This window comes from Lepidochelys olivacea (assembly GCF_965140295.1).
Source record: "Lepidochelys olivacea isolate rLepOli2 genome assembly, chromosome: 24".
In the NCBI taxonomy this organism is placed as follows: Eukaryota; Metazoa; Chordata; order Testudines; family Cheloniidae; genus Lepidochelys; species Lepidochelys olivacea.
Genome location: NC_140434.1, coordinates 223,695 through 241,071, shown reverse-complemented (window position 1 = coordinate 241,071; position 17,377 = coordinate 223,695). Strand labels below are relative to the sequence as shown.

The window sequence follows — 17,377 nt, the reverse complement described above, 5'->3', positions numbered from 1 at the left end:
AAACTGTGAATGATAATTGGGAACCGTTTAAGAACATCTTACTACATGCTCCAAAAGCCAGGATCAAGCAACAAGACCTCATGGGTTAAAAAAAACCCCAAAATAATTGGGCTTAGTGTAAGTGAAAGCATCTATAAAATAAAAAAAAATATATATAACAAATGGAAAACAGGGGAATTTGATAGCAATTAATATAAACTGGAAACAAGGAATTATAATAAATTTGGAGGGAAAGCAAAAGGACACAAGGAGAAATCTTTTTTCAGAGTAACAGCCGTGTTAGTCTGTTTTCGCAAAAAGAAAAGGAGTACTTGTGGCACCTTAGAGACTAACCAATTTATTTGAGCACAAGCTTTCGTGAGCTACAGCTCACTTCATCAAAATCTATGGCTAGCAGAGTCAAGGACAAGGATAAAGAAACCAGAGTGATACAAAATCAACATGTCACACATTAAATGGATTAAGATCTGGCTAACGGATAGGTCTCAACATGCAACTGTAAATGGGAAATAGAGTGGGTGTAATTTTAGTGCGGTCCTGCGGAGATTGATTCTTGGCCCTACACTATTTAACACTTATCAGTGAAGAAAACATACAATCGTCACAGATAAAGATGAGAGATGACACAAAAATTGGGGGAGTGGAAAATAATGAAGTGGACACATCACTAAAAAAGACCCATCTGGATTGCTTAGTAAACTAGGCACAAGCAAATAATACATGTTTTAATATGGCTAAATACAAATGCACAAACTAGGAAAAAAAAAGTAGGCCATATTTACACAACAGGGTATTCTATCCTGGGAAGCAGTGACTCTGGAAAAGATTTGGGGATCATGGTGGATAATCAGCTGAACATGAGCTTCCAGCACAACACTGTGGCCAAAAAGGCTAATGTGATCCTTGGATACATAAACGGAAGAATCTCAAGTAGGAGTAGAAAGGTTATTTTACCTCTGTATTTGGCACTGGTAGAACCACTGTTTTAATATTGTGTCCTATCCGGGTGTCCACAATTTAGGAAAGATGTTGATAAATTGGAGAGGGTTCAGGGAAAAGCCAAGAGAACGATTAAAGGATTAGAAAACATGCCTTACAGTGACAGACTCAAGGAGCTCAATGTATTTAGCTTAAGAAAGAGAAGGTTAATGTGGACTTAATTACCGTCTGTAATTATCTACGCAGGAAACAAATATTTGATAATGGGCTCTTCAATCTAGCAGAGAAAGGAATAAAACACTTCAATGGGTGGAAGCTGAAGCTACACAATTCAAACTGGAAATAGGACATACACTTTTAATAGTGAGGGTAATTACCACAACAGTTGGTAAATTGTTCCAGTGGTTAGAGTCTCCATCACTGGCAATTTTAAAATCAAAAAGGAATATTTTTCTAAAAGATATGCTCTAGAAATTATTTTGGGGAAGATGCATGACTTGTGTTATACAGGAAGTCAGACTGATGATCACAATGGCCCCTTCTGGCCTTGGAATCTATGAATAAGTCTACTAAAGATCTGACCATTCCTACTGATGAGTAGGGGGAGGGATAGCTCAGTGGTTTGAGCATTGGCCTGCTAAACCCTGGGTTGTGAGTACAATCCTTGAGGGGGCCATTTAGGGATCTGGGGCAAAAATTGGGGATTGGTCCTGCTTCAAGCAGGGGGTTGGACTAGATGACCTCCTGAGGTCCCTTCCAACCCTGACCTTCTATGATTCTATGTTATGTGAAAGATACTCAGATGCTCATGTGGAAGATACTTAGGCTTGGAAGGATTAGATTTTTCTAGGTCAATTTCACCGTACACATACAAACCAATGAAAAAGTATTTTCATAGGTAATCATCAAAATTTACAGATAGGTAAAGTAAGAAAAGCACTGTTTGAGAATTTCTTAGAGTTTGAGTTAAGGATATCTACTTTCTGTATTTTGACATGTGATATTGACAATTCGTGTTTTAATGGCTATAAAGTTTTTTGAATCTCAACGTCTACTGTCATTAAATAATTATTGTAGGATCATCCCATAATTGCCCACAACACCGAAAATTTAAATAGATCAAAATAAAAAAAATGCTCAAAACCCATAATTTTGTGTAACTGCAAAATTTTTAAATCAAAATAGAAAAAAATGCTTGAACACATCTATATCAGTCAAAATTATAAAAAAATCCAATTCTGCGAAGACGAAAGATACTTTATGTGGAAAGTGTTTGTACCCCTAATCTTACAACTTGCTTTAAGACAGTAAGATCTTTGGGGTGGAAATAGCTTTTTACTGTGTGTATAGCACCTAGCACAACTGAGCTCTAGATTCTAACTGTAGCCTCTAGGCACTACCGTAATCCAAATAATACATTAGAACAGCTAGAAAACACTGAAATGTGACTGGACAGGAAGCAACATACTCCACTTTCAAAGCACTGAAATCTACTCAGAGGTTAAGAGAATGTTCAACTCACCAACAGAAACTAGTGTTAGTTGATGAGAAAATACAGCAGAAATATTTAAACCACAACAGTTACTAGACAAAAATCTTCATGGTAATTATTTTTCCTACACTGAGCATGTCTCATTTCTAAACTGATGACTTGCTAGTTCATTTGAACAAGCAGCAGTAACCATCTATAGGCATAACTTTTCTGAGGCCCTCTAGTGGTGAACAATTTCTAGAATTAATTTTCTTCAGCTGAGCCTTCCAAACACTTGTTCTTTGGAAAATAAATGCATCAAACTGTTTTCAATACTCTACAGCTATGTGAGCTGCAAACCACAAACATCTAACAAACAAAATGTAAGCAGTTTAAGAGCCTATATCAAAACTTATAAAGTACCCAAATTGCAATTTTTTCCATGATGGGTTGTTCTGTACTTGGCTATTACTGCTACAGAAAGACAATTAGCAGGTAAGGTATCTATTTTTCAGCTCTTCATGTGCCAGCTTACAATTAATGGATCTGATTAGCAAATCCTCAACTACAATATAGGAAGCTATATTTGCAAAGAAAATTGATAACAGTGATCTCACTGACCCTAAAGAAAATCAGCCAGGACTTGGGGTATTGAACACACAAACTTTCCTGCAACTCATGTTGAGTACCTGAAAGCTCCTGGCAGATGCTGTGGATGAGCTGGTGATGCCTGAGATACTGGCCTCCATTATGAATATCTCCCATTCTAAATGCCTCTCAGCTGAACATGGTGACATGCCATAACAATTGCTGATGAGAGCTGGAGATCCTCCTGGAAAGGATGATCTTATCCTAGTTCTGTGGAAACTGAGATCCCTCTCTTAAAAGGAACAGCAAGAGAGCCCTAAAATGTAACCTGGCCCAGGACACTAATATTTCAAAGATCACTAGCTTCCCTCTAAGAAGAAACAATTTTTTCTCTTTTTAATTTTGCTCATTCTGTAGACAGATCATTTCTACAGTTATACTCAAGTGACCCCAAGACGTTCATCTTCTGTCGTGGGGTTAAAGAGCCTTTGTGCACCAGAACTAGGCTGTGGATAAATTCTAGACAGTTCAGATTACTGCTAGTGCTGCTGGATATGATGAAGGTTGAATTAGTCAATTACACAGACAGGACACTAATGCAATCCCTTTCTTTCTTTAGGGCTACTGCTTTCACCCACAATTTTGGTTAAGATCTTTGAATATTTAGCCAGAACAAAGAGCAGAGCATAATAGTGGACATGCTGAGAACTAAAGTAAGAATGAATATTGCTGAGCACACTGGAGATATAATGTAAGTGAACATCTTGGAGATTCACTGATGCTAATAACCAGATGGATTTATGGTCAGAACAATGGATTTTGAATACTAAATTTATTAATTGTCTTGTTTGCAAACTGGTTTATTTAACATTCAGTCAATCCTCAGTTTATTCTGAACAATAAAATGGGTACAACTCCTCAGCATCTCTTAGGTTCTGACATTGCAAATGTTGCTCATGCACTTTGGGGGAAGGGGATATAGGAGCTTGGATTCTAGCCCTCTTTTCTTGCTATCTGGAGAGACAGAAGTTACCTTTAAATAACAGAGCCATGAATTTTATACTTTTCTGTGAGACCTTGGATAAACTATTCTATAAATACACACACAAGGACATAACATTTAGTGAGGCCAAAGAGTAATCCTGTGCCATATACGAAACTGGAGATAAAAAACGTTTGGATTTTTTTTTTTTAATTTTATGGAGCCCCATCAATGTGCTTATTCAAGGAACTCTTGGGAGATACAACACCTTTCAAGGTATGTCTACACTGCAATTAAAAACCCAGGCTGGCCCATGCCAGCTGACTAAGGCTTGTGGGACTCAGGCTAAGGGGCTGTTTAACTGACGTGTAGAAGTTCAGGCTCAGGCTTTGGGACCCTTCCCCCTTGCAGGGTCCTGAATTACTGAATTTAAACTTTCTAATGCTTTCATGGGACTTTCGGTCCCTCATCCTTGTTTAAGGACGGTTTCCACCTTCAGCTTCTTATTACCTATACAATTGTTCTCACTGTTAATCCATAAGAGATGCTATTAAAATAGAGGCAGGAAGTATTTTTTGCTCCATCCAAGCACCTACCAGCCAAAGCTTTTCAATCCCAAGATTTCTTCCAAACAAGGCATCTTTGATGATGCTGATCTCAGGCTTTCACAAAAGAGCCTTATAAAATCAGCAGGGGGGCAGAAAAACCTTGTATTTTTTTTTCTGAATTCTAAACTGCTATTTAAAGGGCTGTCTATTAGAAACTAGATTTTTTTCAAATTAGTCAAGTTGAAAGCATCTCTAACTAATCCTCAAGCCACTCACAGGAAGTAAATTGATAAGTATTATCCCCATTTTACAGATGGGGAAAGTAGACAGTGCTTGTGATTCTCCCAGGGCCACATAGCAAGTCAACAGTAGAGATGGAATTAGAACTCAGGAGTTCCTGGCTGCAGTCCCTATATTCAAGACATAAAACCAAACTGTACCTCTAAAAGTGATGTTTTCTACATATTGATATGCAAATAAAAACTTGGAGAGGGGATAAATAGATTTAAGATAAACACATTAATTTTCACTATCTAGAGTTAGAGTACAGAATGCTATGGAAACTCCATGTAACACATATCTCTTGGCTCTATGCCCACCCGAGTGCTTTTTTCTCCTTCTCTGTTCTCCTAGCGAACACTGTGCAAAATACCACCAACTCTCTACAGCTGTTTACTTTAAAATGAAATTTGTTGAATCCACCAGCTTGTAAAAGAATCAACAATTTTTTTAAGTGATTGAAATCTTACTGTACTGTAGCTGGATGTGAATGAGCACTTTGTCACTTGCTGCTACATCTGGCTCCACATTTACTCAAAATAGCAAGACTTTTTCTTCTTCTTTTTTTTTTTTAAGGGTAGGAAGAATCAAGCTCAATCACACTAAGCTTGCAATTGGCAAGACCAGGGTAAAGTTCACATTCAGATTTAGAGGCTGAAGGAAAAATGGACTGAAACCTGATTTAGCAACAACAAAATTAGTAACCATATTCTAAACAAGTTCACAAAATTGATGACACTCATGAACACGTGCCAGGTTCTATTATTTACTCAGGTTTCAGAGTAGCAGCCGTGTTAGTCTGTATTCACAAAAAGAAAAGGAGTACTTGTGGCACCTTAGAGACTAACCAATTTATTTGAGCATAAGCTTTCGTGAGCTACAGCTCACTTCATCGGATGCGTTCAGTTAATTCCTTTCTATTCAGATAGCAAAAACTCATCTAACCACTCATCGTTTTGCCTTGATTACTGCAATCTACTCCTTTTTGACCTCCCTGACACCCACATAATCCCTCTGCAATTCATACAAAATGCACCATTCAAGATGATCATTTGCCTAACCTGATCTGACCGAAGTTTTCATTTATTTGAATCCCAGTGATTCAGTCCCATGATGGCCTCCCTTCTTCACCTCATCAAATTCAAGATTCATGTAACTGCCTTCAAGCCCCTACATAAAACTTTGCCAATGCTTCCTGGTCTGCTCTTGTACCCCTTCTCTGCCTCACGATGCCAGCTTATATGCCCTTTAGTCTGCTTCTCCAACTAACATCTCCATGCTTTCTTCTGCACTTCTCCTTACACGTAGAACACTCCCTGAACAGGGTGGATAAATATCAATGGTTTTTTTAAAAATCAGATTTTTATAAAATAAAAAATTCCAATTTAAATTTTAAGTACACTTTTTTTAAAAAATACATCTATTTAAAATTAATTTGAAATGATGTCAACCTATGTTAAGACCTAAACTTATTACAATCTAATAAAATCATTCAAATTAAATAAAAAAATATTAAGCAGTGCACATTTGGTGCAAAAGTTTTAAAGAAAATCAAACCGCTGAACTAGTTGGAAATATCTGGCTAAGCTTTTGATATCTAGTTGGAAATCACTGGCTAAGCTTTTGTTGGCAGTAGCCTTTTCTGTATGCGCAAACAGAATATTTTCTTCATTTCAGTTTATTCAGCTAGTTCAGTTACGGCCAGTTCATTCAAAGTTAAGAAACCAGGTAGAAGCTGGAAAAGCAGGAAAGCTTGTTTTCCTCTTTCTATGAATAAACACTAGGTGTCAGAATAAAATCTACTAATTCTAAAAACATTCAAAGACACAGGTAACCATAAACAATCAGTGTAATTCTCCAACTACAAATAACACTTCCTTTGTTTAATAAATCTGTTAGGTTTAAATGATAAATACATTCTGATACATTTTTCTTCTTATGTCTCCAGCATATTTGAGGTAGTTTTATTTAACTTATAAATGTAAAATGCTGTTTTTGTGCAATTTTTAATTGCATTCTAGTTTTCATCCAAAGTAGTCTGACATAAGTCATAAGTAAAAATTATTAAACATCTAGCAAATAAGAAATACATAATTCACCATTTTTATCATAAAAATGTAAAAATTTAGAACTCAATAAATATATGTTAAGCTATATAATCACTTAAATAAATGTGTACAGATACAGTGTTTCCTCCTGGTTAACAAAGCACAGAAATTAGTGTAAATTAATGGTTATATTTAGTTTTACATGAACATGTTTTAATGGTTACCAACCTATGAGACCCAGCATTTCATTAGGAAAATAACTAAAATGTGCAAATGCAAAACACAATCAATTAAATCAGGGTTTCCTGTTTGCCGACTTAAATCATATTTAAAATCAGTTCTTTAAATCGATCCACCCTGTTCATCACTGAATCCACAAGACCATTACCCTCTCCTCTTTCAAGTCCCTTTTTAATACCCACCTCTCCTGTGACCCCTACAAGAAATCAATGAATGATAGCTTTTATTTATTTAAAAAGTTCAAATATTTTTAATTAAAAGTTGTGCAGGTAACTATCTGATGAAACCATGTGATGTTACCTACATTATCTGTGCTCTCTCTCCCAATGCTTGCTCTACTCACTATGAAGTCTTTTTTCAAATCAGACAGTAAACTTTTTCAGAGCAGAGAACATGCCTTTCCTATGGGTTTGCACACCACCTAATACAACGACGTCCTGATCAAGGCCTTTGTGTACATCCATAATACGATAAGTAAATAGCAACAGTAAATACATTAATCCGGTATGCCAAACATGACTATGTTAAACCAGAGCGATGAATGCTGACTTATGGCCCACAATCATGATAAGATAATTGTTTAAGACTCTTATACTTTGTCATTTAATCATGCTCTTTCTCACCTGTTCCTTTCTATTTTTGTTCTAGGGTATGTGTAGTTTCTGTGATTTTACATTTGAGTTTATGGAATTTTTACTTTATAAAAAAGAAGCATCGATAACCTCTTACTTCAGAAAGGAATAGCTTGTAGTACTATGAAGCTTTCAACTACATTGTTCAATTAATTTATTCCTGGATGGTTCAAGTCACCAGACATTATTGTAGATTTTGTTACCTCCTCCAATCCCTGTCAACATTCTTATGTCACCATCACTATTCTGATCCAGAAGCCAGCTCTTATACCCCCACTATTATATTTCTATTCTTATTATATGGGACTTTTATCCATTGAGATTCTCCTTCATGGCCCTCTCTATTCAGAACTTCTCTTTCAACAGGGTATAGAACACTTTACGTATTTAAGCGCATTAACTAGTTTGTATGAGGCAGTGTGAAACAGTGGCTAGATCACTGAACTGGAAGTCAGGAGATCCTGAATTGTATTCTTTTTGGCTGTGCCAATGACCTGCTACGCAACCTTCAGCAAGAAATTTTACCTCTCTAATTCAGTTTCCCCATCTGTAAAATAGGTATATGTATATAGTCTACAGATAAGAAATGCTATAGGAGTTAAATATTATACTAAAAAGACAGAATGAGGGTTGGATAGGTCTATGGTGTATATATGAAATACAAGGGTTGAAATGTTAATTTCACTGTCTTATCAATTAAGGATGCATTACAGAATATGACATGATTTCATAGGTGTCACATGTGGTGGGTGATGCACATATTAGAATGCTTAATGAGAGTTCATGGCTTATATACTAGACCAGGGGTCGGCAACCTTTCAGAAGTGGTGTGCCAAGTCTTCAGGTTGTGTGTGCCAGTAATACATTTTAACATGGTTTAGAAGGTCTCTCTCTCTCTCTAAGTCTATATATTATATAACTAAACTATTGTCGTATGTAAAGTAAACACGGTTTTCAAAATGTTTAAGAAGCTTCATTTAAAATTAAATTAAAATGCTGATCTTACACTGCTGGCCCGCTCAGTCCACTGCCAGCCTGGGGTTCCATTCACCTAGGCCGGCAGCAGGCTGAGCGGGGCCTGTGGCCGAGACCCTGGCTGGCAAGGGGCTGGCAGCCAGAACCCCAGACCGGCAGCGGGCTGAGTGGGGCTGACAGCTGGGACCCCAGACTGGCAGTGGGCTGAGCCACTCAGCCCGCTGCCGATCTGGGGTTCCGTCCACCGGCTTCTGCCAGCCAGGGTCCCGGCTGCCAGCCATGCTCAGCACGCTGCTGGTCTGGGATCCCGGCCCTGCCCACATAGAGTGGGTACCTACCTTTTCCCTGGTTCTAGCCCATTCTCTTCCTCTCTGTCTGCACTGAGCTGAGGGTGGGAGTGCGCTGAGCACAGGGCTGGGGGTGAAGGAGCAGGCTGGGGGTTGGAGTATAGGGTCTGGCCAGGAGCTAGAATGAGGGAGGGGGCTCAGGAGGTTTGGGTGTGGAGTGCCTACCTGGGCAGCTCCCATTTGGTGCAAGGGGTGCAGGCAGGAATGGGGGGGGGGTGTGCAGGAGCTCCCATTTGGTGCTCACGGTGGGGGTGAGAATGTAGGGGGTGCAAAAGTCAGGGCACGAGGTGTGAGGGGCTGGGTATGTGTGGGGGTGCAGGAGTCAGGGCTGGGGGTGTGTGAGGAGGGTGCAGGAGTTAGGGCATGGGGGGGCTGGGTATGTGTGGGGGGTTCTGGAATCAAGGCTGGGGTTGTGGGGGGTGCAAGGGTCAGGGCAGAGGTCTGGGGGTGTGTGGGGGGGTGCAGGGGTCAGGGCAGGAGGCTGGGGTGTGTGAGGGGTGCAGAGATCAGGGCAGAGGCTGGGGTGTGTGTGAGGGGGGTGCGTGTGAGGGGGGTGCAGGGGTCAGGGCAGAGGGCTGGGGGTGTAGGCTGGGGTCGTGGGGGTGCTCCCAGCCCCCCGCCCAGAGCCGCTCACGGCAGGGGACTGGAGGGGATATGCCCTGATTCCACCCCCCTTCCCCAAGGCCCCATCCCCACCTCTTCTCTGCCTCCTCCCCGGAGCAGCGAGTACACTGAGGCCCTGCTTCTCCCCCGCCCTTGCAAGGGCCATCAGCTGATCAGTGGCAGGGAGGGAGAGGAGGAGGGGCAGGCAGGGGGGCTGGGGTGGAAGCTTGCCTGCCCTGCAGCAGCAGCAGGCAGGACCAAGCTTCTACACCCTGCCCCTGTGCCAGGGGTGGGGGGGCTGGCGGAGAACAGCAGGCCGGGGTGGGCAGGATTTTTAAGGGTACGCTGCTGCCTGCCGGGGTCCCGGCCTGGGTTCGGCAGGGAGTGCTGACGCGGCCGGCAGCTGGGACCCAGCAGGCAGGCAGCAGCGTGCCATTAAAAATCGGCTCGCGTGCAGTCTTTGGCACACATGCCACAGGTTGCTGACCCCTGTACTAGATGATGAAGATGTACAGAGTGCAAACATAAGACCATCTCATGCTATTGGGCTCTAGAGAGCGGGCAGAAGAATATGAGAGCTGATTTAAGGTTCTTTGGGCTACCTTACCTTTGTGTTTCCGATTTTTAATTAAAAAGTGTTCACTTTTTTTTTAAAAAAAATACAGCATAGTTAAGTTCTCTCACCACCCTTTAATTATTGATATACATATTTACTACCTTAACTCCAGCTTTATTATTTATGCCCCGCATTATGAAGGGTAATGTACCAGAAACAATAAAACAATATTTCACTTTGAATTCTCTCTATACTGCAAAGAGAATGCCTTTCGTTATGCTGAACAAGAACTAAGGTTGCAATATGGAAATTAGGAACAAAGATTCAGGTTTTGTTTTCTAAAGGTGTTAGGCTAGAGGATCAATTTACCAAACTTTAACCAGCTTTAAGATCAGAAGCATTACCTGGTTAGGATAAGAGAATCAGGCTCATGGTGTAATTCTGCCTCTCTCCAACTGTGGGGCAAAACATGCTGTCTACATTCCACCTGATATTAATTTCTACTTAACAGCATTGAAGTTCTGGAGCAATATATTACATTTAATTTTCCATAATCGGAACAGCATCATGATTTGTATCAACGGCCCTGTGGCATGTCAATTGTTTAAATTACTTTCTATACACTCATAAGAGTTGTAGACATGAATAGTTTCATTGTTTGTTAGTTGCTGAACTGAGAATGTCTTCCTTTTTATAAAGCATAACTAAATGGATTTTGCTGTTCAGTATTAATGTTATATTAACTGATTTTTAGACAATTGTTGGCTCCCAGGAGGAAATCAAGTGGAACTGAAATATTCTGGAATATATTTGTCTTTAAAACTGGGGAAAAAACCACCAACACAAGAGATGTTTTCTTACATTTACATCTTAGAAAAGCTAATGTGTTTTTAAAAAAGTTTAAAAAAAGTTTAAAAAAAAGGAACTACTCATTCTACACTAATATCTACTAGAACAGATCCTGGTTTCTGCTCTCTTCACTTCTTGAAGAGAGATTAGAATATTTCTTGTAGTATTACAAAGAAGTTCAACACAAGCACCATTTGGTTTAACTGTTATTTTTTATGGTTTAGTTACCTTATAACAAAATTCAAAATCCTTTTAACAAAACTGATCTGATTAGAAATAAATCTAACCTCTACTGAAACAACATACTTGCAATGATATTTTGAATGTTTCCACAGGAATCCTTCCCTTATTCACTACACATCCTGCATATAAATGACTTACTGCTTGTCTATCTGACAGACATACAGAGTAACACACAGTGGAAGAGGCTACGCAGATGCAACTAGTGTAGAAAGCACTTCTAAAAAAAATCAGGCCAGCTCTATTTAGGTGTCTAACTATGATTTAGGAGAGCTGAAGATTCTGGCCTGTGTTGTAATATATGCTTTACAAAGGGGGGGGGGGGGGGAGGAATTAAGATTGCATGAGCAACCCTAACACTGGCATTTCTTTACTCCTAGGTACTGTATAAACACAGAGTAAGAGACAATCCTGCTCCAAAGAACTTAATTCACCTCATCCACATACCATGAGCCCAGGTTCATGTATAATAACAGCCTGTCTCAGAAATAATACAAGCAACAGCCCCTTTCCCCTTCCATGGCTACTGAAAAGGCAGGGTGAATTCTCTGTGGAATCTGACATGGCCAGCTAAAGTGTCCAGTTAGTAAATAAAAGATTATGGATAAGAGTAAAGACTAGATGACTATACAGATCCATAACCATCACATAAGAACAGTCATACTGAGTCAGACCAATGGTCCATCTAACCCAGTATCCTGTCTTCCAACAGTGGCCAATGCCAGGTGCTTCAGAGGGAATGAACAGAACAGGTAATCATCATGATCCATCCCCATCATGAACAAAGGGGATTTATTTGAAGGATAACGAAAGGGACATTTCCACTGACCATAGCAGATAGTGCATTTCCCCATTAAAATATGCAGCTGTGGTCCATTCTGTGGTCCATCCATCCCAAGAATTCCCACATAATTTAGGAGAAACCACAGAGCCCCTCAACCCTGTTAAACACAGGCTCTGCTGTCAAAGGGCCTATCTCAACTCCACAAACAAATTGCTGACCATACTGTTGAGCAGTCCCCCATAAAAAGTCCCATAAAATCTGCCACTGACCAAGAAAGTAAGAACTCCATCCCTTCAAAATAAAACAATACACTGTTAACATGCTCCCACCCCTTCATAAACATGAGTAAAATCCCCTCGCCAAACAGGCCCAACAGACTAAGATCCATTCCTTCTTGTTCAAATACAGGTTTAGCTGCCTCATGGGTTATCTTGCAGATCACAGATGACTTTAGGGAACTCGGAAGCATACTGAAAAAGAATGTCCAAATGAACTTCTCTGTGATCCTTCCTGTCCCATGAGCAAAGGAATACAGAATGCAGAAAATTCTGAAAGCGAAGCACTGGCTAAGTGAGTGATGTAGGGTGGAGGTCTTTGGGTTTGTGAAATATTGGTGCATCTTCTTTGGTGAGAGACAGATGTATAGTTTGGATGGCCTCCAACTGAGTAGAAGGGGGACCAATCTTCTTGGGGACAGGCTGTCTAGAGTAAAGTAGTTAAACTAATAACAAAGAGGGAGGGCAAAACGAGGGAAGATATGAGTACTTAGCACAACAATCGAGATGATGAGAACATAATTAATCAAGCAACCTAAGGACATGGAGAAGAAATTCTTTAATAGCCTATAAACCAAAGCTAGGAGCCTGGGCAACAAACAAGAGGAAAGGAATTGTTCATTTATGAGCATAAATTATAATTAAGGCCCTATTTCATTTGTGATATTGTGGATCCTACAATATTAGGCTTCTACTGCACTTTTGATTTTAATTACCTTACTTTGCACACTCCATAATTTTGCATACATTTTGAGTATGCAATTAGTACTGCACTAACATTAAATACCTGTAAAATGTAAAAGGCTAAAATGACTAGACTTGGACTTTCTATAGCAATTGTGTTAAAACTTTTAGTCTTCTGAATTTCATATTGTACTGGTCACTTTTTATTTGTTAAACGAATGTAATATAGTTGCAGCAAAATGTCTGGTTATCAAAAAAATCTGTAGGCATAACATAATACTGGAGCCTTTATATATCATTCCAGCAATTTTTTTCTTAAACAAATAGGTCTACTCTGGCTTTTCCAAATTGCCGCTATTAATAAAGGTCCATTATTAGTTTTCTGCGATTTTCCATGTCTTGTCCTCAACTCAGCTGCAATTATTTTACCTCTGTATTTGGCACTGGTGCAACCACTGCTGGAATACTGTGTCCAGTTCTGGTGTCCACAATTCAAGAAGGATGTTGATAAATTGGAGATGGTTCAGAGAAGAGCCACAAGAATTATAAAAGGATTAGAAAACGTGATTTACAGTGATAGACTCAAGAAGCTCAATCTATTTAGTTTAAGAAAGAAGATTAACAGGTGACTTGATTACAGTCTATAAGTACCTACATGGGGAACAAATATTTGATAATGGGCTCTTCAATCTAGCAGAGAAAGGTATAACATGATCCAAGGGCTGGAAGTAGAAGCTAGACAAACTTAGGCTGAAAATAGGGCATACATTTTTAACAGTAAGAGTAACTAACCATTGGAACAACTTATCAAGCATCATGGTAGAGTTTCAATCACTTTTTAAAACAAGACTGTTTTTCTAAAAGATATGCTTAGGCACTATTTTGGGAAAGTTCTATGGCCTGTACTATACAGCAGGTCTGACTAGATCATCACAATGGTTCCTTCTGGGCTTGGAATCTATGAACTGTTAGGGAACCAACCTCTGAATCACAATATTTCCTGACTCCTGATTGCCCTATCCACCCATGTTCAAATACAGGCCAGACCATCAACAGTCACCCCTTCTCCAAACACAGGTTTGATCCTCATGGATCTCCTAGTTACTTACACTGCCCTATAACCATCGTACTGGAACACCTCAAATATTTAAAAAGAGAAAATCTCTCTCCCACACGCTTTCTGACAATAGGAGAAATAGTCTGATCAGTTTATTTTTTTAAATGTATGTGTGAGAGAGTAGGTGTGTTGTGAGCCTGTCTCTCCGTGCACAAAAAGTTTATTGAGGGAAAGCCAAGCCTAAGACGGGTTGTGCATGGAGTTCTGTGGTCATTTTATCTAATGCAGGAGAGTTCATAGACTAAGTCTACCTCCAGCGCAAGTTGAGTTTCTAAGGCATGAGCTTCGCCTATCAGTCTGCCACCCAGTCCCTTTCAAACACATGTCCTACTGCCAGGATCCCGCTCTCTGCACCTCAGATACAAGCTAAAGTCAAGTATTCCACACATCGTTCTGACCTGTCAGGATTTTCATCTCCCTTGCCCAAAGCACAGGCATCTCTGCTAGTGATCTTACATTTGAAACACAGGGCTTCCCAAAAGAAATCCCCATCTCCAAACTAATTGAACATGGAAGAGAATTCCTGCCAAATACAGGCACAACCGTCCGGGATCCTTGGCATCCAAATCAGTTGGTCAGAAAGCCCCTTGCATCTTCGTCTAAAACATAGGATAAACTATTAGGGTTTCCCTGGCCACCAGCCACAGGTTTAAGGAGGGGACATCCCCATTCCCAGCTAAACACCGGCTGAAATGTCAGAGGATTTCCTGCCACTTTCCCGCAACCTTGCTGGGAACCTACCCTTTCCCAAACACAGGCTTGGCTTTTAGCGATTCCCCTTGTTAACCCAAATAGAACAGATTGCCCAGGATTAATCTTGCCAACCTAAACACAGGCTAGAATGTCAGGTAGCCATCTCTCTTATCCCTTCTGACACAGGCTGGCCCAGGGATTTCTCTCCACTAGAAACACACAGATATATAGAGCTGTCATGGACCCACCCTCTCTTCACTCATGGGACAGACTGTCCGAAGTTCCCACAGCCAAAGTCTGGAACATCAATGATCCCTTTCCTCCCAAACAGGACTTCAAATTTAGGCCTTATCAAGAATCCTTACAAGCCTCAATGGGTATGTCTACACTGCAGCTGGGAGCAAGCCTCCCAGCCCAGGCAGACAAACTTCTGCTAGCAGGACTTGAGCTAACATGTGAATAGCAGTGTGGACGTTGCAGCTCGAGCTGGAGTTTAGGCTCTCAAGCCTATTGGGTTGAGAGCCCAAGCCACAACATCCACACCGCTATTTTTAGTGCGCCAGCTCAAGCTCTGCTAGCGAAAGTGTGTCTTTGTAGGCTGGGAGGCTTGTTCCAAGCTACAGTGTAGACATACTGAAAGTCAATGATCCCCTTCCCCGACCCCTCCAAATGTAGACCTATCCAAGATTCCTCACCCCCACCCTAAACACAGGCCTGTAAGGGATCTCCCTTGCAAATACAGACCCATCAGGGATTTCACTCCCCCAGATACTTGTATCTCCAAACACAGCATTTCCCAATCCAAGGCCATACCCCCAGGAAGAGTCAGACTAATGCAATGAGGATCCAGAGCAGATGAGAAGAACTGGATGACTCTGAATCTGACTACTGATCCATCCCCAATAAAAAAAATGTGAGACTGTGGGCACTTCCATGAAAGGCACTTGCTTTCCACCCCTACTACCAAAGGGCTCCTAATTAAACTGAATGGCCACATGAACAGCTAACTGACCTAAATACTCTCACACAAGCCTGATTACTAAAGAACTCCCTGCTTCCTAACACACAAGCCAGGCTGTGATGGATTCCCTCTCCCAAGGCACAGGGCCTGGCTCTCAGGGATCTCCCTGTTCCCTCCATGCACCAGGGGTGGGGCTGGCTGTCAGGGATCCCCCCCTCAAGGTACAGGACTGGAGGTCAGGGAATCTCCTCACCCGCCCTAAGACTCAGGCATGGCTGTCAGGGATTTCCCTCATCCCCTAAAAGCACAGACCCCAGCTGTCAGGAATCTCTCTCAGCCCCAGGCACGGGGGGGCTGGCTGGCTGTCAGGGATATTCCTCTGCCTTCCCCAAGCATGGGACCTGCCTATCAGGGATCTCCCCCCCCCCCCCAGGCACGGGCTCTCATTCCCCCACCCCAGGCACAGCCCCTCGCCGTCAGGGATATCCATCTCCCACTCCCACACCAGGCACGGCCCCTGGCTGTCAGGGATCTCCCCCACCTCTAGCCGGCCCCCCAAGCAGGAGCCCCGGCTGTCAGGGATATACCCCCACCAGGCACAGGTCCTGGCTGTCAAAGATATTTCCCCCCCCCCGGCCAGGCACGGGCCCTGGCTGTCAGGGATAATCCCCCCCACCCCACCGCCGGCACGGGCCCTGGCTGTCAGGGATATCCCCTCCCCCCCCCCGCCAGGCACGGCCCCCCAGCCCCCGCCGACACGGGCCCTGTCTGTCACGGATATTCCCCCCCCACCCCCCGCCAGGCACGGCCCCCCCGCCCCCCGCCGACACGGGCCCTGTCTGTCACGGATATTCCCCCCCCACCCCCCGCCAGGCACGGCCCCCCCGCCCCCCGCCGACACGGGCCCTGGCTGTCAGGGATATTCCCCCCCCCCACCGCCGGCACGGGCCCTGGCTGTCAGGGATATCCCCTCCCCACCCCGCCAGGCACGGCCCCCCAGCCCCCGCCGACACGGGCCCTGTCTGTCACGGATATTCCCCCCCCACCCCCCGCCAGGCACGGCCCCCCCGCCCCCCGCCGGCACGGGCCCTGGCTGTCACGGATATTCCCCCCCCACCCCCCGCCAGGCACGGCCCCCCCGCCCCCCGCCGGCACGGGCCCTGGCTGTCACGGATATTCCCCCCCCACCCCCCGCCAGGCACGGCCCCCCCGCCCCCCGCCGACACGGGCCCTGTCTGTCACGGATATTCCCCCCCACCCCCCGCCAGGCACGGCCCCCCCGCCCCCCGCCGACACGGGCCCTGGCTGTCAGGGATATTCCCCCCCCCCACCGCCGGCACGGGCCCTGGCTGTCAGGGATATCCCCTCCCCACCCCGCCAGGCACGGCCCCCCAGCCCCCGCCGACACGGGCCCTGTCTGTCACGGATATTCCCCCCCCACCCCCCGCCAGGCACGGCCCCCCCGCCCCCCGCCGGCACGGGCCCTGGCTGTCACGGATATTCCCCCCCCACCCCCCGCCAGGCACGGCCCCCCCGCCCCCCGCCGGCACGGGCCCTGGCTGTCAC

General features: G+C 43.2%; 1 protein-coding gene across 1 annotated transcript in view; it reads right to left on the bottom strand.

The window, feature by feature from the left end:
• Positions 1-17,377, bottom strand: part of ASH1L (ASH1 like histone lysine methyltransferase) — a 155,867-nt gene that overhangs the window by 137,990 nt on the left and 500 nt on the right. The window lies entirely within an intron of this gene.